Source organism: Homalodisca vitripennis, chromosome 6 (genome assembly GCF_021130785.1).
Source record: "Homalodisca vitripennis isolate AUS2020 chromosome 6, UT_GWSS_2.1, whole genome shotgun sequence".
In the NCBI taxonomy this organism is placed as follows: Eukaryota; Metazoa; Arthropoda; class Insecta; order Hemiptera; family Cicadellidae; genus Homalodisca; species Homalodisca vitripennis.
In genome coordinates, this window is record NC_060212.1 from 164,115,616 (window position 1) to 164,142,820 (window position 27,205).

Genomic DNA, 27,205 nt, shown 5'->3' on the forward strand with positions numbered 1-27,205 from the left:
ACATTTCTTTGAAGAAAATAAGGACCAATCAGTGCAATATTCTAAATACCTCCTCATACCATAACACCAGGCACATTGTGTTCTGCTTGGATTGTTTCTGAGCTCGGTAACTACTACTTCTTGCAGCAACGGTAAGTAACTTTCTACGTTAACATTTCTTTGAAGAAAATAAGGACCAATCAGTGCAATATTCTAAATACCTCCTCATACCATAACACCAGGCACATTGTGTTCTGCTTGGATTGTTTCCGAGCTCGGTAACTACTACTTCTTGCAGCAACGGTAAGTAACTTTCTAGGTTAACATTTCTTTGAAGAAAATAAGGACCAATCAGTGCAATATTCTAAATACCTCCTCATACCATAACACCAGGCACATTGTGTTCTGCTTGGATTGTTTCTGAGCTCGGTAACTACTACTTCTTGCAGCAACGGTAAGTAACTTTCTACGTTAACATTTCTTTGAAGAAAATAAGGACCAATCAGTGCAATATTCTAAATACCTCCTCATACCATAACACCAGGCACATTATGTTCTGCTTGGATTTTGTTATGAGGATTTACATCCAACCAGTAGACGCAGTTATGAAGATTAACGCGTCCATTTAGTCTAATACATGCCTCATCACACCTCAAAATTGATCGCAAGAAATTTGGATCAGCCTCTGAGCGAATAATTATTGTCTCACAGAATTCCTATCCCCTATCGTAATCATCCTCGTAAAGCGCTTGGAGTAAAGATGGGCGTTATGGCTTAAATTATAATTGCTTTAACATTTTTGCACGCTTTTTCTTGAAATTTCTAGTTCGGCATATGCCTTCAGGGCATTTAAAACGCTTTCTGCGTTTTCAAATTTCTTATTTAACTTCCGCATATATTATCGAGTAGGTATCACGACACCTGGATATTTATTACTAAATTCTTCAATTATTATAGCAGTATTTTTATTATGCGTCCACCACAACTGAAGGATGTAAACTCCTTGTTGGGTTGTAAATATTTTAAAACACACACAAACAAAGATGCAAAGAGCGTCACTTTACACTAGCCCCTGGAACAGACAACAATGAACTTGCCGGGTTGCTGCCATCTTAACATTGTAACCAACATATCGAAAGTAAATGTCCCAATTTATGGGGAAACTGACATATGCGTCACCTTGTTATTGAAATGGAAAATCTTAAAACTAATGTGTCCTTTAAAGTTGCTGCCAGAAGCTGCGGCTGCGCAACTAAAAAAGTTAATTAGCTTCTTTTTTTTTGAACATACTCCTTAAAATACGTCGTTAGCTTATAAGGTACATTTACATCTAATTGTAAAATTACATATCTTTCGGAATTGCCCGAGACCTATAAGACATTAAGGTATGGGATCATTCTGCGAAGACAAATAAAAGTTTTTCAAAATTCTCAATTAAGTATTTTGCAATAGGTATAGTCCAGTTACTCCTATGTAAAGCTTTTCTTATTAGATCAGACACATATTTTTTATATTATTTTTAATATATTTTAAAAGTTAAATTATTTGAATTACCAATAAATTCATAATTTTATTGCAACTGAATCATCTATAAATGATTTAAATAGTATTGCCAAATAAATTAAGTAATTGTTTAGTTTTAACTAGTTCTTGGTTATGTATAAACGTTTTAAGAAATACATTTTTACACGTATATTTTAACCCCCGATATAAAAGAACACCACCATACTCGTAGCGCTTGTAACTCTATGACGGAGTTATTGTGAAATGTGTTGTCAAGGCAAATAACCCCGTACTTGATATCTTCAACTCACTGCTATGTAGTTGTTTGACACTTTCCTCTGGAATCCGACAGAACAGACTCGTAGTTGAAGCCGCTTTATCGGTATTCTAAAGAACTCAAGATGTTTTAGAAACAAATGCTTAGATAAAATATTTTCTATTGTAGTCGAGATAGATCTTTGAAAGATTTTAGTCTACAGGATAGTAAAATAAAATATATTGTTAGGTAACTACAAGCTATAATACATTTTTAACTTATAGTACAGTTTTTAATTAATACTTTGCTCCTTTCATTAATGATTTGCATTAAAAAATAAATTCATTTATGAATAGCAAAATGATGATTTTCAACCAGTACCATGATGCGTTTCGCACGTTAAAGTTTATTATTTTTGAATAGGTGTTTTAACTATTAAATAGGACTGATAAATTTATTTCAAAATAAATTTGTAGGATTAGTTACGTGCTTCTTTTTGTACTCTAAAAAATTTTAGCGGTGCAGAGAGGGGTCACTGGTAAACAGAATAAATGTTAATTGACTTTGAATTAGAATTTTATATTGCATGTGATAGTAATGAATCATGAAAAATTACAATTGAGTAACAAATTACATATCTTTTTTTTCGGTATCATTATAAAGAAGATTAGGACTTATATCCTCGCAGTATTATTCAAACAATAATGACATAATCATTGACAATCCTAAGAGTAAAAAAAGTTTATTTAGTATTAAATCTAGTGGTGTGATCATAAATATAGCGAAATATGTTATTTTGTGATCTCAAGCGGGATTCTAGGGCTATAAATGACACTTTAAATTATGAATCTTAAAATATATAAAGTATACAATATAACTATAATGTTTTCACATGTTTTCTTTGTAAAAAAATTATTTTTTGTTTGTTTTGTATAATATAATATGAATAGTTTTATTTACATTACATTGAAAGCTATATAAAGAGTCAGTTTGTAATGGACTAAGTCCATTAATGAAGTGGCAGGAAATTTTCTGTCTATCTATCAGTACGATATCTCGAGAACGAACTTACCTGTAGACTTTAAATTTTTTATAAAACTCCAGTTTTATATATATATATATATATATATATATATATATATATATATATACACAATATTGAGTTCGAAGAAGGTACATTTAACTTCATTTGATTTGGCTGAGCGCTAGTGAAAATTGTAACATTTTTTATGAGTAGCCATTATAATTACTTGAATGTTGCAGAATAAGTACACTTAATAGAAATTTTATAAAATAATATAACTTTCTAACACATGACATCTGTAAAAGATGTAACTTTATACTGAATTTTGCAAGAAGACTTGGTGAAGACCGCAGACCGCTACGCGACACTTGTAGTGGCGTACTTGCACCTTGTTTATCTTCTGGTATTATTATATGCTTTTTACTCTTTGGAGATTCGCATTATTCAGTATAAAATATTAGTTTTGTTATTTATTGCTTTCAGAGCAACAATCGGTTGATCGACTTTCATTTTCACAACTGACATGACGTCATACAATCAACCCGTTTTCTGAGCCCCGTCAGTGTATAAAGAATTCATCATTACAATATTATCTGCTGTAGTTGGAAATATTCGCTTTCCATTTGACTGAACACTTATGTATTGTACTAAAAATAAAAAGATCAATCCATCTAATATTCTGTAAATACAATCACCAAAGGCGCATTAGTAGTATGCCTTTGAAAACAACATATTTTAATAAAAACTTCTTTTACGTGTTTGTTCCAGACATTTTAGATAAACTACGAAAATTTAATGCCACAATAGGTCAAAATCAGAATGAGCCATTTTTGCAGCAAATGTTGATGATTAAAACTTAATGCAGTAGTCGTTGCTAAGCTATTTGGTGTCATACAATCCGATCAGTTTTCGATGCCAACGAAGCTGTGAAATTTCAATAGAGTTTTTGAACTTACTGGATTTCTCCACGCATGCTACCACACCTTCTACGACTGAAAGTTAGTTCTTCGGTTATTTTACTTCGGAGCTTGAATCCACCACGGCTGTGCAATGGCACACGATTGGTTATTAAAAATTGATGATAAAAACTATCTAAGCAACAACTTTGAATGGCAAAATCCCAAAAAAAAAACGTTTTGCTGCCACACATTCAAATAATTCACACAGACGTGCAAATTTTTAGTCCTTCTTTAGAAAAAAGGAAAAAATGCTAGATGGTTTGCTCACACGAGTACCTCCCACCTATCCCGGTGAAAAACATGGGGTTTCCAAATCTAAGCTACAGACATGGTTTGGCCTTGCCATTGATTGATTGTCATTATGATTAACAATCTAATATGACATTGTAATCATTGGATTTGAATTAATAATATAAAAATAATATCGTCTTTTATAATTCAATCTGGTATGGAAACCACAGTTATCGAAACTCTATTCTTGTGAAATGGGTTGACAAGTGATATAAATCTCCAACAAGATGTCACATGTCTGTCTGACAGAACTATGTTATTGGATTTATTTTGTTGTTTAACACAATAGTGTTATAACACATACAGTGACGTCACATTCTTTGTCAGTTTCATATTTTGAATAGCGGAGTATCTCGTTTCATGGCATATCACTATTCTAATAAAAAGCGAGCATTAATTAGTACTATTTGATTTTAAAATATTGGTAACGCTAACCAGATACGAGTAAATTTGCATCATTGTGAATGGAGACCTACAATAAGTTTCATGTAAATATTGTAGTTTCTTGTGATAGGTAGTAAATTACAATTTCGATAAGTTAAAAAGAAACCAGCTTACTACTGTTTTTATGAAATGTTTTTAATTGAGGCCAACAGATCCTAAAATACTACATATAGAAATTGTGAAAATGTAAGTCAGTGTGTAATTTATGGTGTGTTAACATTCTCGCTCAGACCATTTCAGTTCAAGGATCGAGTCATGTGCGAAAGACGAACCCTGGTTCCTCCGAATGAGCATGTTACTATTGCTGTCATTTTTGTGATTCAATTATTTTATATATTACTGTTTCTTTCACTCGAGTGTTATATAAGCATTCTAACGTATGATAGGAAAACCCAATAGATCTAAAACGACTTTTGATATTCATTAATATTGTTGGAATTGCAATAATCTATTTTAATTTCGATAAGATTGATCATTTATATATATCTATATATATAAAAATGAATGTTTGTATGTTTGTCCTTTATGGAATCGTGAACTATTGGACCGATCATGATGAAAATTTGTACGTATATGTATTTTTCCACGGAGAAGGTTTATAAGCTATGCCCATCCCTTTCCCGATTCAGGATTCCGCCCCACTGGTTACAGAAATACCCATAAGAAGTGCATTGCAGCAAACATATGTTAACGTCTTTTCAAATTTTTAATCAGCTGTTCTTTGTAAACATATATTACACTTATAGTTTTAAAGCATAGAGTAAGCTTAAGAGAAACGACAAATTTTGTTTAAACTGTTTTTGCAATCACTGTTAAACATAGACTTTACTATCCAGATAATACAATTCAAATTTGACGTAAAAATTCACCTTTAACATGCTCATGCTTGATCAGAAGAGTAATGCAGATATCATAATTACTATCTTACGTTGGCTACAAATATAAAGAATGTTATAAAATCAACCTTAGTTGTTTTTTTTGACAGAAGTATGGTTCTCAAAACTCCGTGTGTACATATTCTCTCGATCGAGACAACAAAGCAAGCTCAATCGTGGCATCGGAGATATAACTAATTTAATCTAAAATTTATTATAGTAAAAAAAAAAATTTACTAAGTAATATAAGGACTTCGGTTCTTAAGATTTGCGTGCGAAGCCGTGGGTAACAGCTAGATAGAGGCAGGAATATGGTACATACCTTCATAATACGCCCAAGAGGCTCACGATGGAACGACTATCAATTATCTCAGCAATGTTTAGAATGTGATAGAAAAAGAATAAGTGAATATAGTGTACTGTTTTCAACGGGAAATTGCGTGCGAAGCCGCGGGCAACTTTTGCAAAAAATTATTGAAATGCGCAGCAAAGCGCGCCGGGCCCGCTAGTATATATATATATATATATATATATATATATATATATATATATATATATATATATACACTAGGTTAAGCTGAGCTTGTGAATATATCTGAATCAAACGTTGAAAATTCTTCAGTCTTAGTTGTCTTTGTCCTGTCGGCCATCAACAAAAAAACATTTCTAAGACCGTGAATTTGGAGGTATTTCATTGTTCATTTACGAAGATGTATGTATGTAACTAAAGAGTTTTTCCATTTGGAAGATCACATATGTTACGCTAATGTAAGAAAGAACTACTAATCTCGCTAATTTTAGATCAATGTATGTGTACACGTTATAAGAGTACAATGGTTATCAAAACAGAGTAAACTAGTCAAAAACTTCGCAAAATCCTAATCATGTTCGCTTTGTTGAAAGAAAGTTATGAGATTTCGTTGAATATGCATCCTGATTCTCCAGTTTTACAAAATAACTTGTCCAAGGAAAGCCTTCTATGGAAAAGCCTTCAAAAATAATAAAGTATTGTTCACCCTTTCAAAAAAATAAGGTTTAATTCTCATCTGAGTAACCGCAAGTGGTTAAAACTAATATAAATATGGTAGATACTAAATCATACAGTTGTATGGTAAGAAAACTTGTAAATCCAATATAAAAAAGGCCAATTTATATTCTATCTAAATGATCAGCAGGAGAGAAAGTTACGTCACGTTGAGAAATTCCTATTTGTAAGTATGAGTTTTAATGAATGTTGTTTTATCACATGTTTTACTGCTGACTTACATTTCTTACAGTTTATTACAAAAAGGAACATACATTCTTGAATAGTGTTTTTTAAAAAATACAATCATAATTATTCTTTTAAGCAACTTTAAAAGTAAAAAGATAAGGCATTTTTACATGGTTAATTTCTTATAGTAACAAAATTATTTTTTCATAAAATTTAAAAACTAGAAATTTATTCTGTTCTGTAGTTATTGGTTCATAATGAAAAACCAGCAATTTTTTATAAATAGAATTTTTTATTTTTTTATCAAAACAAACATGTACATACAAATACCGCAGTATTTATAAAGGGACTTGTTTTTAATTCATGTTCCGCTCACTCCATTGACTGATTGGACAGAATTGTTTGTGTGCTTGCATGTCAGCATTTCCCTTGGCCTGCAGCTGTCACGGACTAGTTTCCTGGAATGCAAATAAACTCTTTCCTTAGAAGATTACTTGAACACATAAAGCTTGGATCGTATTGTCTATATCAGACATACGAGTAGTTTGGTAATAGTTAATTTGGTGTTCTTGAACGCAAGTACTTAAATGGTTTAATTTACTTTGATAAATTTGCATGTCCTTCAGACGTGTCTTAGAATTGTAATGTCTATTATAATGAGGATCACCAACTTTTTGAAATAAACTCAGTTTATTGTTTTACGCTTCATTTAAATGGGAAAACTTTTTTATCTAAGAATTTGAAAATTGTGAAAAATCCGCAAATGTTATCAACATTTCTGATGCAATTTACTACCTCAAGGTATATTTACTAATACTAAATTTGCTCATTTTAGTGGTAAAATTACTGAAGATTTGTGAAATTCTCATAAATTGTACACTGTTTTAAATGTGGTGTTTATTAATGTTTAAAAAGTGCCTCTTTTTTGAGCACTGAACCAATGAGTACTATAAAAATAGATACCTGAAGGAATTGTGATACTCTTAAAATTAATTTTGCCAGATGTTTACATTCAGATAACATCAATCCATTATTTTATGACTGCTGTCCGTTGAGAATATCAAACCTTTATATTTATAATTACTCATTTTAGATAACTTCAAATATACTGTAGAATTGGGTATAAAAAGTTCAACGACAATCTGTATAGAACTTAAAGGTCCTTGACCATCAGTGCGGGCTCCTGGCTGGAAAAAGTATTACATCTCTAAAAATAGTAACTAAATTCAAGCTCAGGCTACGTAAGCGCCCGCAAAGGGTTAAATATAGCAGTTTTCTATTAATAACAATAACGTAACATTCCATCCATGTCACGTGATAACAAATAGTATTTGGGGACAGAGTAGTACTGAATTACGTTGGTTTGATTTTTAATTATTTTTTTGTTTATGTCGTGTTTTCCGACACTTTGTAATCATGTCAAATCTTTTAAAAACGTAACTTTAGTAATATATTTCTAATATATATTTAGTGACATTAATGAAGTTTACACAGTAATGATTTGTAGATACATTTCCCTTCTTCCGATTTAGAAATTAATAAAATTATTTAGTTTATAAAAGAAATGTTACAACTAAACAAGTATGCATCGTTATAATCATTGAAAAATAAGTGTCTAATAAGAATAAAATCCTTCGATAGTAAAAACTGCACAATGCATTATTTAATAGGACAAGGCAATAATACGAGTATATTACATCCAAGAAGAAAACTATTTAACATGTATAATAACATTAAAAAGGATAATTTAAGAATAATAATGATTCAAGTTTCAAGAGTAATCTCTGTGAATGATATTGTTTTGCGAAATTACGAAATTTGAATGTACGAGTAAATTAGAAAACTCCATATCCATTACAATTGCTTCAATTTCTTATTTTGTATAAGTTTTATTCTTACATCTTAAAATAAAAGATTCCGATGTTGCCGGTTTTGTACCGGAAACAGCTGATATTTGGCTCGAGATAACATATTCTTGGTTTGTGTATTCTGTTGGCTCAGAAAGCATTGCAGTAAGATCCAGTTTGCTGTATAAATTAATTAATACGGTAATCCGAATTAGAGAAAATCCAGTACATTGAATGTTTATGTCTCAACTCTTGGCGTTGTTATTTTATTTCCCTTTAAGAATAATGAACAAATCATAAACTCAATTAATAATGTAACTGAAATTTATAATTATTTAGCTTTAAATAAGTTTAACTTTTGCTTCAATATACAATAATTATATAGAATCAAACTAAATATTAGTGAGACTACATTTAATCCGTAAATAATGCCAATATAATAAGATCATGACATATTTTATATACATAGTGTGTGATAGGATTTGACATCCCAGCATTGCTTTTCATTTCCTTCATGATAAGAGTGTCAAATTTTACAAAGTACAAATCACAATTAAAGCATATTCACAATGTTTCAAACAACAAAGTTTGCTTTGTTTACACGAAAAGGGCATAAATAGCTTACTTTCTATTATTAAAATGTGTTTAAATGTTTGTGTGTAACAATGACCATATGTGACAAATGTGTTTTGTATAATGTGTATACATTTTGACTAATATCGAATCAAGAGTCCTGCAATCTCTTTTCCGTCAATGATATTTGGCTATTTTGTCTAATGATATTGGTGTGTATAGGAATGGTTGATTTTAGAATTGTGAGACCGACTTTAGTCCATTATAAAGCAAACTAAAGAAAAACATCTTTTAGTGTAGTATTCCTTATTTAATTATCATTAGTAATTATTACACAACTGCATTTACACCTTCCATGCAAAGAGTTGTATTTTGAACAAAAAGCTACTAAAACTACATCAATAAGGGAACAAATTTTTTAGTTCATTTTGTGCTTTTCTTAAATATGTGTGAATGCTCTGAGGATTTTGCTGAAATATTTTACTCAAGTACATTACATCTATTATATCTAAATACATCATGTGATTAGAAGATCTGGACTGGTTATAAGAATGGGGAAATTTCTGACCCAAAGGCACATTGAAGGTAACTGGACCATAATTTGATGGATCCTTGTTATGGGAAAATTATTGATCCCAGAGATTGATGTCTCGAAGAACTGACTGATACGGGATAAAACCCTAGGATTCCTGAACCTTTGAGAGTTTTGAAAATCTATAGTTCTGTGAGATCTGAAGTGACATTTCCTAGATGTGAGAGATCTCAGGCATGGAACTAGAATGCTAAAGAAGCCCTGAGTTTATGGAAGTTCCAGGAGTCCAAATGGGGAAGGAATCCGGATGCTTAGTGGACGAAAGTAGTATATCTACATATAAATTAAAGCACTATTTGAATTAAATAAACTCTGCTATGTATCAAATTATCTTTAATACACGCTTTGGCTAACCATAGTTAGATAGTACCTAACTCAAATCATAAATATTCTCCTAGCCAGTTATGCTATTTTAAAGATGTTTTTATACTTTTAAACTATGAAAGAATTTATTAAAATATTACACAATTTCAAATGATATTGATATTGTGTCCAGAATGAAATTGAGTTCAATATCTTGCACACCACCAAATCGATAGAAGATAGACGATAGTCATTGATCATCCCACTCCCATCATTAATATTGGTAAGTCTGTGTACTTATCTACCTCCGCTTATCTCAGTTCAAGGTACGTTAGCTTTGACATAGCTTTACGTGCTCAGGTTATACACAAGGCCAAATCACTACACAACAATTATCAGTATTATGTTTGGGTGGATGTTGTATGCAAAACCTGTCTATTGCAACTTTTCTCATAGTAAAACAACATCTAATACAAAGTGCATTGTAAATTCTTTTTAGCCTGAAGCAATTTTCGAAATGTTATTGAATATATCAAATCTCATGTGAAGATCATGTACTGCCAAAATTATAGTGTGACAGTAACAAATAACTTTGAACATTATTGCTTTTAAAAGAGTGATGGTTTCACCAATATTTTAGTATATATGCATACATAAAGTAGACTGAGAGGTCTACTATAGTCAAAAAGCATCTACTTCGAGGCCTTGTACTTCACTTTGCTTACTTCAGACTATACCTAATTCTTCAATAGACTTACATTGGTGCTAAATTTCTTCAAAAGGTGTACATGTTAATGTGTACAAAATCAAAGAATCACCGAAAACATAAATTTTTCAGCTAATAATTATTAAAATAATCCTATTTATCTATAATTGTTGTAGAATTATTTTAAATTTCTAAAAAGAAATGTAGGCACGATTTTCAAGCAATCCGGATCGCTGAGTTTGTCGCTATCCTCAATATTATTTATTTAAGGTATATATGAATATCCATGAACCTGACACAGTACAGTATGTGCTCTTGCTTCCCAATCTATATTCAAAATATATCGTACTGTTATCTTAATCCAGTCTAAGAATGATTTAATATCTATAAACCTAATTAACAATGCATCCCTCATCAGAGAAAAAAAACACGATGTCCCTTCATAAAACGTCACACTTTGTGTCTGATGTACTGCTTTGTAATTCCATTTAATGTATTCGCGGGCTTGTACCCTGATACAAAAAACAAACTGTCTGCCTACTTAGTGACAGGCGTCAACGACGCTCAGCCTCATTCCGTGGTTGGATATGCATCATCTTCGAATTCAGTATTCCTTATATAGAATTAAGCTTCATAAGATATGATATCCATAAGTGGTAAGTTCTTCACTAGACATCGTGCGGCAGACCGAAATACAATGTTCCACCCACTTTAGTGATAAACTTCGCTAACGCTCAGCCAACAAGCTAAACAGAACGTAATCAAAGCGTTATTTATGTTCATTATTTTAAAGATAAAATAAAATAAACAAAGTCGAGTAAATCTGGCCTGAGTGTGGTCGAGAGGTCAACGATAAGGACTGAGGGAGAGGGTCATTTGTCAGCAACCCTGTCGTGTCACAGCGCCAGCATTATCTTGCTGACAAGTGTCACACTCCTTTCCTCGATGTCACGTTACCGTTCAAAATAACGGGTTCTATAAGTAGAAGACAAAGTTCTCAACAATATTTTTGTCCACTTGACTGATTTTGTGATAAATTAGAAAAAAGATAACATTACTACCCTCAATTTATACTTTGCAATTATCAAGTGTCTATAATCCATAACTGAATATATCTGGCATTCGTTGCCCATAATCATTATCGCGGTGTTAAATAGTTTGAATGTTAAATGTCAAATATTCGTAATGGATATAAGGGTTTTCATCCCATAAATGCTTAAAGAATCTGAAAATATATTACTTAATATATTTAAAGCACTTATCTTAGTATTTTAATCACAACTGTTACTATTCATATTTTCTCTATTTAAAGCTACATATTAGCCTGTCAAGTCCTTCGTCGTCTGCCACCTTCCCACACCCCTCAGTCCCCCAAAAAAATCAACATGGTCTAATTACCAAACTTGTACAGAATTTTATACTTCAGGGCCTAAGGAGATACTAAGGAGATAAATGGATTCGGACAATAACTTCCACACAAACAACGTTAATCCTTATAATTTAAATACGTTTATTAAAAACTTGAATTATCTGTCAATCTGTCTATGAGCATCTGCAGCAGTCCTTTGTTTTAAGAGATTTTATACTGTTTTAGTTATCAAACACTGACCGCTACAATGTAACAACACATAACCACGTGACACACGAGTTTCTGAGTTTTGTCTGTTGTTTTTTGTTGTATCTTATAGGTTCGCTGTGATGGTTCTCGAACATAGCTTACAAACTCAAGGTGATACTTCACACTACAATTAGTTGTATCTTATAGGTTCGCTGGGATGGTTCTCGAACATAGCTTACAAACTCAAGGTGATACTTCACACTACAATTTGTTGTATCTTATAGGTTCGCTGTGATGGTTCTCGAACATAGCTTACAAACTCAAGGTGATACTTCACACTACAATTAGTTGTATCTTATAGGTTCGCTGTGATGGTTCTCGAACATAGCTTACAAACTCAAGGTGATACTTCACACTACAATTTGTTGTATCTTATAGGTTCGCTGTGATGGTTCTCGAACATAGCTTACAAACTCAAGGTGATACTTCACACTACAATTTGTTGTATCTTATAGGTTCGCTGTGATGGTTCTCGAACATAGCTTACAAACTCAAGGTGATACATCACACTACAATTTGTTGCATCTTATAGGTTCGCTGTGATGGTTCTCGAACATAGCTTACAAACTCAAGGTGATACATCACACTACAATTTATTGCATCTTATAGGTTCGCTGTGATGGTTCTCGAACATAGCTTACAAACTCAAGGTGATACATCACACTACAATTTATTGCATCTTATAGGTTCGCTGTGATGGTTCTCGAACATAGCTTACAAACTCAAGGTGATACTTCACACTACAATTTATTGCATCTTATAGGTTCGCTGTGATGGTTCTCGAACATAGCTTACAAACTCAAGGTGATACTTCACACTACAATTTATTGCATCTTATAGGTTCGCTGTGATGGTTCTCGAACATAGCTTACAAACTCAAGGTGATACATCACACTACAATTTATTGCATCTTATAGGTTCGCTGTGATGGTTCTCGAACATAGCTTACAAACTCAAGGTGATACATCACACTACAATTTATTGCATCTTATAGGTTCGCTGTGATGGTTCTCGAACATAGCTTACAAACTCAAGGTGATACATCACACTACAATTTATTGCATCTTATAGGTTCGCTGTGATGGTTCTCGAACATAGCTTACAAACTCAAGGTGATACATCACACTACAATTTATTGCATCTTATAGGTTCGCTGTGATGGTTCTCGAACATAGCTTACAAACTCAAGGTGATACATCACACTACAATTTATTGCATCTTATAGGTTCGCTGTGATGGTTCTCGAACATAGCTTACAAACTCAAGGTGATACTTCACACTACAATTTGTTGTATCTTATAGGTTCGCTGTGATGGTTTCTCGAACATAGCTTACAAACTCAAGGTGATACTTCACACTACAATTTGTTGCATCTTATAGGTTCGCTGTGATGGTTCTCGAACATAGCTTACAAACTCAAGGTGATACTTCACACTACAATTTGTTGTATCTTATAGGTTCGCTGTGATGGTTCTCGAACATAGCTTACAAACTCAAGGTAATACATCACACTACAATTTATTGCATCTTATAGGTTCGCTGTGATGGTTCTCGAACATAGCTTACAAACTCAAGGTGATACTTCACACTACAATTTGTTGTATCTTATAGGTTCGCTGGGATGGTTCTCGAACATAGCTTACAAACTCAAGGTGATACATCACACTACAATTTATTGCATCTTATAGGTTCGCTGTGATGGTTCTCGAACATAGCTTACAAACTCAAGGTGATACTTCACACTACAATTTGTTGCATCTTATAGGTTCGCTGGGATGGTTCTCGAACATAGCTTACAAACTCAAGGTGATACTTCACACTACAATTTGTTGTATCTTATAGGTTCGCTGGGATGGTTCTCGAACATAGCTTACAAACTCAAGGTGATACATCACACTACAATTTATTGCATCTTATAGGTTCGCTTTGATGGTTCTCGAACATAGCTTACAAACTCAAGGTGATACATCACACTACAATTTATTGCATCTTATAGGTTCGCTGTGATGGTTCTCGAACATAGCTTACAAACTCAAGGTGATACATAACACTACAATTTGTTGTATCTTATAGGTTCGCTGGGATGGTTCTCGAACATAGCTTACAAACTCAAGGTGATACATAACACTACAATTTGTTGTATCTCATAGGTTCGCTTTGATGGTTCTCGAACATAGCTTACAAACTCAAGGTGATACATCACACTACAATTTATTGCATCTTATAGGTTCGCTGGGATGGTTCTCGAACATAGCTTACAAACTCAAGGTGATACTTCACACTACAATTTGTTGCATCTTATAGGTTCGCTGTGATGTTTCTCGAACATAGCTTACAAACTCAAGGTGATACATAACACTACAATACATCAACAATTCTCGAACATAGCTTACAAACTCAAGGTATATCTTATAGGTTCGCTGTGATGGTTCTCGAACATAGCTTACAAACTCAAGGTGATACATCACACTACAATTTATTGCATCTTATAGGTTCGCTGGGATGGTTCTCGAACATAGCTTACAAACTCAAGGTGATACTTCACACTACAATTTGTTGTATCTTATAGGTTCGCTTTGATGGTTCTCGAACATAGCTTACAAACTCAAGGTGATACTTCACACTACAATTTGTTGCATCTTATAGGTTCGCTTTGATGGTTCTCGAACATAGCTTACAAACTCAAGGTGATACTTCACACTACAATTTGTTGTATCTTATAGGTTCGCTGTGATGGTTCTCGAACATAGCTTACAAACTCAAGGTGATACATCACACTACAATTTGTTGTATCTCATAGGTTCGCTTTGATGGTTCTCGAACATAGCTTACAAACTCAAGGTGATACTTCACACTACAATTTGTTGTATCTTATAGGTTCGCTGTGATGGTTCTCGAACATAGCTTACAAACTCAAGGTGATACTTCACACTACAATTTGTTGTACCTTATAGGTTCGCTGTGATGGTTCTCGAACATAGCTTACAAACTCAAGGTGATACTTCACACTACAATTTGTTGTATCTTATAGGTTCGCTGTGATGGTTCTCGAACATAGCTTACAAACTCAAGGTGATACTTCACACTACAATTTGTTGTATCTTATAGGTTCGCTGTGATGGTTCTCGAACATAGCTTACAAACTCAAGGTGATACTTCACACTACAATTAGTTGTATCTTATAGGTTCGCTGGGATGGTTCTCGAACATAGCTTACAAACTCAAGGTGATACTTCACACTACAATTTGTTGCATCTTATAGGTTCGCTTTGATGGTTCTCGAACATAGCTTACAAACCCAAGGTGATAATTCACACTACAATTTTTTGTATATTATCTGAAAACATTCAATCAGCTTTGACGGTTGCAGAATCTGCTCCTATTGCTCAGTTTTCTCTGCCAGTTGATATATAACAATGATGCGATCATTTCGTTCCTTTGGTCTTGCAAATGGGAGAGGCTGGAATATCAAACAACCAGCGTCAGTAACTGAGTGTTGCAGAGAAAACATCTGAGCAAGGCTCGGCTCCAATTAGTTATTCCCTATCACTAATTGAATAACTTGCTGTGATTGCGAATAATAGATGAAAGCAACTACCGTGGGTTAACGGCTACGTCAACTGTGACGTAAACTGCTTTATTAGTTTTGTACTTCTAGATACACTAAAATCGGCGTGGAGTCCAACAGGTAATTTTACCAGTCAGCATTGTAAACATTCCCTTAATTGCATTGTTTATTGGAACACGGTTGCCACCATAACTCGTCAGCCCTGAATAAGCTCAGATGAGTTGACTAATGCAGCCCGCACGAAAATAGTCCATTTAAATTTGGTCAGTGTTGCCAATCACTGCTGACCATCAGATGTTCCCGCTCTGACGTGGATATGACAGTCTGTGACAATCTGCTGGATTTATATGATGTGCGCAAAACAGATAAATGGAATCACATCTTCATAAACTTTATTGGTGTAAATTGCACATATAAAACATATGAATGGAATTACATTTTTCTTTCATTGGCTACGGTAACAGAGTAACAAATAATGTTGTTTGTTTATGGAAAAGAGATGGATCAATAATTTTCCATATACGTAAAACTGACATCAATGTTTGGCGCGGGATGTACAGTAGTATTCAGACGCACCAACTATCATCAGACTATTTCCGTGCAGGCTTCTCTACTGAGATGCTACAACCGGTTTGATCCATCCCTACAATTAGGAGTTATATTAGTGCTTATACTCACCAGCATTGCCACAATGTTACTGCAGCAGATTTCTCAAACTATATTTGAAGGCCACATTTTATTTTAAACACGAGACAAACTGTGCAATTAAGTAATTCTCTGATATCTGTGATACTTTATATTTCAACTACATTGACTGCTATAATACATAGTTCACCACAAATTACAATAATAGATTAATATTGGAATATAACGTTTTTTCTGTAATTTTATCAACTATAAATCGTAAAATATGCTTAACAAATTACTTATGCTTAATAATACTTGAAATACTGTGAAGTAATACTATGAACATTTTGTTTATTTTCTGCAGATGTTTAAAAAATACTAGTTTTTCTGAACTTTGTAAATATATGTTAGTGAAAAATAACATCACCAACTAATAAAACAGTTGTGAAAATGTACATAACTCTTTATTCAAAACAAATATTCTTTATTTTGAACTGCATATATTATGTGGGGAAAATTGCTAATGAGTGCATTAAAACGGAAGGTGAATCAAGTGCGTATGAATATCATATAAATATTATATAACATATTTTTTTTATTTAATTTGATATTCTATCTTCAATATATTGTGTTAAAGGAGTAAATGCAACAGGAAGCTTGTGTCTGCAACAGTCAATGGTCAACTGGGTCACTGTCAACCCCGCTCTTGTCAATAACATCAACTCTCCACGACATTTCTATAAATCTATTGTGTCTTCTATAATGAGTGTTTAATTTAAATTGTTAATTTTACTGTTAGTATAAGTATTCTGACGTGATCTATTGCATGTATTGTCTAATGATCAATAAAAATCTTATCTTATCTTATCTTATCATCGTACTGGAGTTCAATCAAACTTTTACATCGGTCTTTTTAAATGACGGGCTTTTTTGTTATAGATTAACTACTTCTTAATAATATAGTAAGCATATTTTGTTAGATTTCATAAAGTGTGCAATATCTACCCTAATAACACTGATTTCAAAGTTCCTGTATGTATGTGTATAATATTAAAAACACTACTTTTATTATTATAATTTATCTTAAATTATACTTTGTAAAAGTCAGCTAAGTCCGAAAATCAGACAATTCCATTGCTCGCTTCACGTTAAGCCTACAAAACCAAACGGCTCTTATAGCGTGCTTCAGTAACGGTTCTTCCGTTGAATTGCTTTGGGGCAAAGAAACAGGTTAGCAACATATCGGTGTTACCCGATCTCTAGCATCATGTTTGTCAGTAGAGGTCGTACATAAAAAACTTTGTAAACATAAAAACTCCGATACATTATGTTTGTCAGTATACACTTAATAAATTACATTTTTGACATGATTTGCTTATTAATGAATTACGAGTTCCTCACCACTTGTGTATTCTCCGTCTCTTGACGTTCTTTCATATAATTTATTTTGCTATTGAAAGCCAAACTGTGTTCTTTTTTCTCCCCACCATTGGACATTGTTATTATCACAAGTTCATGCATCTACAGACTGTCCAGGTCTTTAGTTGAACTGTGCCCTGCTGTGTGGTGAAGCCTAACAGTCCCTTCTGAGTATGATGGAACTAGTGGTAAGACATCATACAGTGAGTTCAAATTTCTACACTTCTACAAAAATGGCATAATTCTCATTAAACTAAGTATTGTATACCTGGCCATGTTTCCCCCTTATATTTGTATATTATTTCAATTTCTTAAATTCCACTCAGTTTGTCCTAACCCTGCATTCACGTTTCAATTTTTAGTTTATACTATTTTTTTGTTTTTGTACCGTCCATTTTAGTCCTTCGAGCCGGGTAGTTTATTGTTTTAGCTCTCTTCTAGTGTTTACTATGTATAAAATTGTACATATATTAACCCTTTTAAATATTTAAATGGGTTTTGACTTGGATGAGGCTACATGTATTCTTTGGCTTCAGAGCCCTTTTGGATTTATAATATTTGGGAGTTCTACTGGTGCGAAGTTACTGACCAGTGGCAGATTCGATGAGTTTTTGATAAGTTCAATACTGGATTAGTATTGTTCATAAAGGGAAAATTGCTCTTTTCTGTTATTGCACTCCAGTTTACAGTTCATAAGCACAAGTTTAAATTAAAAATACTAATGATTGTAAAACATTATTAAATAAATAAAGATTGTAGGTTGTTAAAATTATGAATGAGAATGAGTTTTATCTACAATATTCATTAAAGCATAACATATAATACTTAAAGATTTTCGGGTTATTTACAAAACTTTTATTCATTGATTTATATCATCTAAGGTGTAAAGATGGCCATCGCAAAGTTTTAAAACGCAGGCTAAATGACAAAACAAAGCAGGAAGTTTGGATTTTACAGTAATAAATAAGCATAAAGATGATAATAAATAATAAAATAGTAAACCTTAAATTTACATAAAACATTTAAAACGTATTTAATTTGGAATAGTTTTTAAACATTCTATGAATGTCTCTTTTGAGTTAACATAAAATGAAAATAATAAGAACTGTATGAAATTATAATATATGAATTCTACTATCAGTTCAAAATTATATAGTTTTGGAAAATCTATAGAAAAAAGTAAAATAATACGTAGAAAAGGATTAAATACAATATGAAATGTTTAAAGAGAAATAAAACCCTTATTCTCCCTATCATATCCTTAATATCCGGAATAGATCCGTAACAAATGATATGAAAAGAGAAGCTAGTATTATCAAGAATTCAAACTGAATATATGTGAATAATTCATATATCGATATTCCGATGTCGCCGGAATAGTCAATGGATGGCCAATATAAATTGCAGATATGAGAACCCACCATCTGGTCTCGAACACGGAACTGTCTTTATTAAAACATTAGAGATTGTTTACTTTTATTTACCTCGCTTTTAATAAAACGAAAAATAAGTCTTAAAGGAATTACGAACCAATTGTAAAGTTACCTGAAGTTATATAAAACCAAATTTAATAGAATTATCAGCTTAAAATATGTATACAGTTACACGGACTAGGATGTTGGATATATAACCTGGGTTAGATATAGCGCAAGTTCAAGTCCTGTACGTGACCTATGCAATTTTTATCAGAACTGTTAAACTTTTTTTGTATTATACCAAGTTTTACTGTTTAGCAAAATTAATGCACATATCAGTAGACCATGAGGACGGTAAGACTGGTATTAAAAAATCCTTCTCATTTCAAAGGAATTAGTGAAAATATTCTGATTCTTTACTGCTACTAAACTGGTATACTAATAATGTCTGATCCCTACATTACATTATTAAAACGCACAGATGTGTGTATATTATTTATTGATGTCTAGGCTACATATATATCAAAATATAAAGTTTTCATTTATATTGGTAACTGTTAATTTAAAAATTTTTTGACTTAAATCCAAATTTGTTTTGGCCATATGATGAACGTCTTAATCACACTTAATTATTGCATCTGAAATAAGATCTAAAAATAACATGGTTTACCTTAGCTTCTATCATTCGATCCTGATAAATAACTTTAGGTTAAGTAGCTGGTTACATCATTCGATTTCAGTGTTATATCCGCTTCGAATGTAAGCAAGTTTAGAATTTTAAACATTATATGGGTATTTGCACTTGGGTTGCTTGTTTATTTCTATACTACCATGACTACACATGTCGTAGCTATGGAGGGAATGGTAGATTCAATGTGAATGTTAAGTTTACTCCAGTTCAGCGTCTGGCATCTTACACTTGTACAGACTTGAATCCTGAGTTCGACTGAAGAAATAAAAAAAATGTCGGCAACGAAGTCGCTCACAATACCGTTTCAACATTATAGATAACTATACTACAAAACTAGTGATAAGATAATGATAACTATATCGTAACATTGTCTAAGACGTCGGAATTTTGATCTCAGTTAGAGATTGCAAAGATTGAAATCCTGTTTGTGACCGTAGCCCTTTTTATCAGTACCATCGACCTTGCACTGTATCAACTCTTACCTCCTATTCTGTTTGAGAAGATCGTTGCACGGGCTAGTGGCACAGACGGGTAGAATAAGGCAGAAAGAAACTATAAATGCAATAACTTACCGATTTCCTGTTATATTAATCATAGATCCTATGTAGTAAAGTTACACTTTGAAATATATTTTCTCGGTTGCCTCGTTCAATCGCAAAATCCTTGATAACAAAAAAATACTATGCGTGTGGAAACTTATCCAAACCCGTATTTTAATATATTTTAAAACCGTCATTTTACCATCATATTACAATAAGAATTATGTATGTATTTTTAATTGTATTGATAATTATGTATAAATTTATATCGATAACTGCAATAATATCTTTGCTTATTTATAATTTAAGATGATTCTGCTTGTTAAAAGGTGTGTGTAATACAATGAGAAACTAGCATATTTTCTATCTATTTATAAATTAAAATATGGTAAGTGGTTCTGAGAGAGTCGGAGCGCGCGAGATCCACAAATCACCTGTGGAAGCTGTCATGTCTGTCAGAAAGGTTATATTTACACGTCAGGTTGGAGGAAATCTGAGTGCGATACTTATACAGTTGTCAGGCTGCGATATGGAAGCTGTGAGATGGCTGTAGAAATCTTGACAAATGGAATATTCTAGCAATGTGTAATTTAATTGGTAAGTCCCCACGAGATTAACCCGATGCAATAACTTACTAAAATATGTTTTGTCATTTTCGATTGTTTGAGAGTGCTTGGTCCATTTCTTATTTTATTAATTTTAAAAATTAAATATACAATGCTTCATTCAGTATAGAGGCAACACCGCCCTGATGTCTGTCTGTTTACTGTTTGTGCGTTCAAACAAGTAGGCGCTGGCCTTGGTTAGCAAGATTATTAGCAAAGATAAATAAATAAAATTAGCAAGATCTGTTCAACGAAAGATGTACTAAAAATTAACATGCATTTTAAATCGTGGTTTGATCAATTACACGCCTAATGTAGTTGTTTTGAAAACTTCACACCGTGATCGATGCTGAATGTTAGAGTCACTCGGTTAAAAATAAGGGTTAATTTTGATAATTTGATAAAATCTACTATAAAAATTTTTTCATACATTTAAAAAAACTAAAAAATTAATTCTAAATAGCGCACTTTTAACTATCTTGTATACATTTTTACTATGAAAACAATAATTACCGAGTTACCACGACTCTGATTATGTACCGACCATATGAAGGCTGGGATAGTAGTAAGCTGCGTCCTCTGCACTCTATATGTTAACGTAAACGAATGTATACCATAGAAAAATAGCATCCCACCATCCTTCCAGAGCGCTTTAAAAGCTAACGTAGTGAATTTCTAGTCACAATCTAAATTTCACGTACACAATCCAGGATATTCTAGAAATCCATGGAACTTAATTAAAATTTAACGTGGTAACTCTCGGTAGAAGGAATACCAATGATACTGAAACTATTTAAATCGGTTCGACCGTTTTATCTAAGCAAGAATAGTTTACTATTTATTGGTATATACAACAGATAATTAATATATTATTCACCACTAATGAATTTAATAGTAAAATAAGTCAACGTGACTACTATTAACCTAACTAACCATTAATAGTGGGAAATATAAAATCTGTTGATTACTATAGAACAATACAACTAAATAAAATCTGTGAACTTAGGTCACCAAAGTTTTTTTTCTTTTTCTGTGTACTTAGGGAAGTCATACCTCTAAACATAAAGTGCTTTGAGAATAGAAAATTTGATAAGATAAATACTTTCTCGTTATACGTAACTCTTGTTTAAGTGGTTTGTATTTAAATGTCAAACTTTACTATTGGATATTTAAGATTATTCTGTAACAGTATTCATCAAAATACCGGATTTTAATTTGTATGTTTTAAAGCCTGGGATCATAATTCTTGAATTTATGGGAATTGTTAGAAGAAACATTCAGTCTTCTCATAGGATTAGAAGAGAGATTAGTAATAAGTAGAGTATTATTAATAATTCATTGTTTAAACTATGAACATTATGATAAGAATTTCGTATAAAATAAGATAGGAATCGATACAGTACTATGAAAATTTGTGTCAGTGGGAAGTGGAAATTGGAGTAAGAAACAAAATATAATCATTGATAACTAAAAAACAGTAAACTATTAACTATGTTACTATATCGGTTAAATTTAAAAATGACTTTACTGATAATTTTAGAATAAACTGAAAGGTTAGCGAAAAACACTTCCTTGTCTAACAGTCCAATGTACGCCAAAAATAAAAAGTAACAATAATAAAATCAGTTTTTTGTTAATCGAATATGGAATTAAAGGATTGACATAATTTAATGAAATCACTTAATAAGAGTTTAACTGTAAAATAATACAAAATGGTTGTTACATTTTTCTTGTATTTTTACTGACACTTTTGGGGGTTAGTGGCATTTCTTAAAGATAATAAACTATATATTGGATAATTCATTAATTAAAAACTGTTTTAAAACTGAAATTTCGCTGCAAATTCTACATACAGTTGAGAATGTGTTATCAGTTGGTACCACTGCAGAAGAAGTACATTAGCTTCCATGAAAGTAATGCAGATTGGCCTGCGTGGGTGCATAGTAAAAAGAGGTAAATACTCTTCTACTGCTGATTGAGATGACGACATACGTACATGCTACCATCTAAAATTCGGTTAACATCACGTTAGATCATTGCTAAAAAAAAATAAAAAATAATGAGACATTTCTGACTTGTTGACATCCAACTTCAATCAAAAGGTGTTTTACCGATATTCTGAAAATTTTAGAGGAACATATCAGAATCGCAATTATCTCAAAATTACTTCTTTACCAAAGCTCTTCTTCTCCGTTTTAGCATGTGTTGTCTTGTACTACCATCATTGGTCCAGCGTGAACTTTTTCTCCAAGTATTTTAGGTTTGTAACCAAATTTTGCTAAGGCTAATTTTCCACAACATGGGGATTTATGTTCCTGAGGTATTTATGAACTCGTGTTGATATAAAAGTTTTATTTCCTCTTAAGAAACAGGCAAGTAATAAGAAGAATTAAGCTCTTTACAGGCCTTTTAAAATAGTTTTAATCTTCCTGCAAATGTACAGTTACAAAATCTTAAATGCATGAACCCAGTAAGGGTCATTCGTAGCATAGCGACATAAATACAGTTATTCCAGAATTTTAGGCGATATAGATAGGAAGAACAAAATCCTAATTTTTCAAAGATGCAAATTTAAAGTAATTAATTTTTATATTAATATATTAGCAATTAAAATATTACAGGAAAATTAAATTTTAATTAAAATTAAAATTAAATTTGTCATTAATTATTACAGGAACGTTAAAAACATATGTCAAATAGTTAATCAGTGTGTTTCACTTAGGAGACGGATATGGGGACGTAACATGTATTAACAAGTTCTCTTAACCCTCTAACAACCGTACGAATAACTAAGTTTCATATTTTGTACTTTTACATTTGTTATTTAAACATTTTAGAGTATTATAGTCACTGATCTTATCCAAAATAAAACTTTTACAGAAAGTGCTACCTTAATTTTAAACATATTTAATTTTAGCCAATCACAGTTTAAACTGAATTCTACAAACTGCAATCATGTTCAAAAGTTATGAAGATTTAATTTAAATTATAAAAATATCATACTTTTGTATTAGTACTATACTATCATAATTCAATTTAAATCATGGTAGAAACCAAAAATATAATTGTATGTAGATCTCACTTATTTGTTGATAATTAATATCGTTGTACACGGTTTTTTAATTCGTAAAATTTGTTAAAGAAAATATATCTTTAAGCAAATAAATTTAACGTACAGTAAGAGAAAAATACAGTATCCTAAACGTGAGTTATGATAAGAATTAATAACATATAAAATAAACAAAATAAATTCCCATAAATCACACACGGGTGTATTAAAATATTTTACATACAATTTAAGGAATATTGGTTGCCCACGTTCAATTCTAAACACGTTTAAATGTAAACATGTGACATATTGATAGTATTAGGTATTTATTTTGCAATTCCTCTCAACATTTCCCTACACTAGAAATGCCGCTTGTAAAATATTCCTGACAGACTAATGCCAACACTGATAGTTTTGTGTTATTAAATAACGACACAAGTAATATAATTACACAAGGAACCTATTAGAAATATACACCAGTATACTTACTCGATTGAGCCATCCGCTGGCGAAAGTTTACTCCAAGAGTCTAAGTAACTGGTCCTTGATTGGTGTTGGTATATAGGATGATGCTGAAATGCGACCACAAAACCAAATCTGTCCAATTCGCAAATGGAGTGAGTAGAACAGGAATTGAAATGAATTCCATCAAAGACACCGCGATATTCGGATGTGAGTTTGATTCGGTAAAATGTAAATTTTTATATACTTTATCAAACAATATTGTTTATTTAATATGTGCAATGAATTAGGAGGACAGTTTTTTTTTGTGTAAGCAAAACTTTCACTTTTCTACCATAATAGATTCTATGGCATATAATAAAATAAGTTTATTACTTTATTATATATTTAAACTGTTTTATTGAATTATATGTATGAGTATATTGGCTATACAATGTATGATGTATGTATAAATGTAATTTTTAGATTCCACGTGCTTTAAAAACCACTAAATGCAAATCCCAGTAATAGTAATGACTGGTTATTATACTTTACAAATGTAAATTTTCTCTAAAATGTTGCATACAGTTCATATATTCTCGTGTCGTGAACATTTAAAGACAGCAGGATGGACAGAGTGTGCTCCATAACGGGTGACCGTATTCTAAAATGTTGCATACAGTTCATATATTCTCGTGTCGTGAACATTTAAAGACAGCAGGATGGACAGAGTGTGCTCCATAACGGGTGACCGTATTCTAAAATAATTGCATACAAGTTGTGTCATATATTCTCGTGTCGTGAACATTTAAAGACAGCAGAAAAATGGACAGAGTGTGCTCCATAACGGGTGACCGTATTCTAAAAAATATTGCATACAGTTCATATATTCTCGTGTCGTGAACATTTAAAGACACAGGATGGACAGAGTGTGCTCCATAACGGGTGACCGTATTCTAAAATGTTGCATACAGTTCATATATTCTCGTGTCGTGAACATTTAAAGACAGCAGGATGGACAGAGTGTGCTCCATAACGGGTGACCGTAATTCCTAAAATATTGCATAACAGTTCATATATTCTCGTGTCGTGAACATTTAAAGACAGCAGGATGGACAGAGTGTGCTCCATAACGGGTGACCATAATTCTAAAAAAAAAAATGTTTGCATACAGTTCATATATTCTCGTGTCGTGAACATTTTAAAGACCAGCAGGATGGACAGAGTGTGCTCCATAACGGGTGACTGTGGTATTTCTAAGTAAATATTGCATACAGTTTCTCATATATTCTCGTGTTCGTGAACCCATTTCAAAGGGTGGGGAACAGCAGGATTGGTGTACAGAGTGTGCTCCATAACGGGTGACCGTATTCTAAAATATTGCATACAGTTTCATATATTCACGTGTCGTGAACATTTAAGGACAGCAGGATGGACAGAGTGTGCTCCATAACGGGTGACCGTATACGTAGAAGAAAATATTGCATACAGTTCATATATCTCGTGTCGTGAACATTTAAAGACAGCAGGAATGGACAGAGTGTGCTCCATACACGGGTGACCATATTCTAAAATATTGCATACAGTTTCATATAAATTCTCGTGTCGTGAACATTTAAGGACAGCAGGATGGACAGAGTGTGCTCCATAACGGGTGACCGTATTCTAAAATATTGCATACAGTTCATATATTCTCGTGTCGTGAACATTTAAGGACAGCAGGATGGACAGAGTGTGCTCCATAACGGTGACCGTATCTAAAAAGAATTTCATACAGTTCATATATTCTCGTGTCCGTGAACATTTAAGGACAGCAGGATGGACAGAGTGTGCTCCATAACGGGTGACCGTATTCTAAAATATTGCATACATTCATATATTCTCGTGTCGTGAACATTTAAGGACAGCAGGATGGACAGAGTGTGCTCCATAACCGGGTGACCGGGTGACGTATTCTAAAATATTGCATACAGTTCATATTCTATGTCTGAACATTTAAGGACACTAAGACAGGTATGGACAGAGTGGCAGAGTACTGCTCCATAACAGCAGGTGACACGATATTTAAAATAATCATATATTCTATTCGTAGATCTATTCTCGTGTCGTGAACATTAAAGACAGCAGAGCATCATTCACTGTTTTGATTTCAATAACTTTCTTTTCAGTCTCTGTTATTGTATGTATTTTTATCAAAAATGTTCATTTTTAAAACGATTTGCGCTGTAGTGCACACATTGTGAGTGTTACTCTACGTATAGTGGAAAGTGATAATAATATACTATTTACTGTTTCGAAACAGTATCAGTGCCATAAATTGTTTTGCTGAACTCCTTGTAAACCATCCTACATTGGATGTGAAGAATCACCAACTTAAAAACTATTTCTCAAGTCCTCTTATTTATTTACTAAGTTTACCTTCCACAATTTTATCCAAGACAAGAATACTAATCCATCTAGAACAGGACCTAGATTTTAAACGTTCAACTTTAAACCGGTGTAATTGTTTAAAGAGGTAGGGTTTACGGCATTATAATATACCATTAAAGACTCGTCCTATGCTCTCATTTAATATTTTTCTTGTAACTCCTTGCGGGCCATCCCCCTAATATTAAAAAAAATGGTAGTTACCAAAAAGTGTATTTATAGCTGCAGTAATGATGTACCA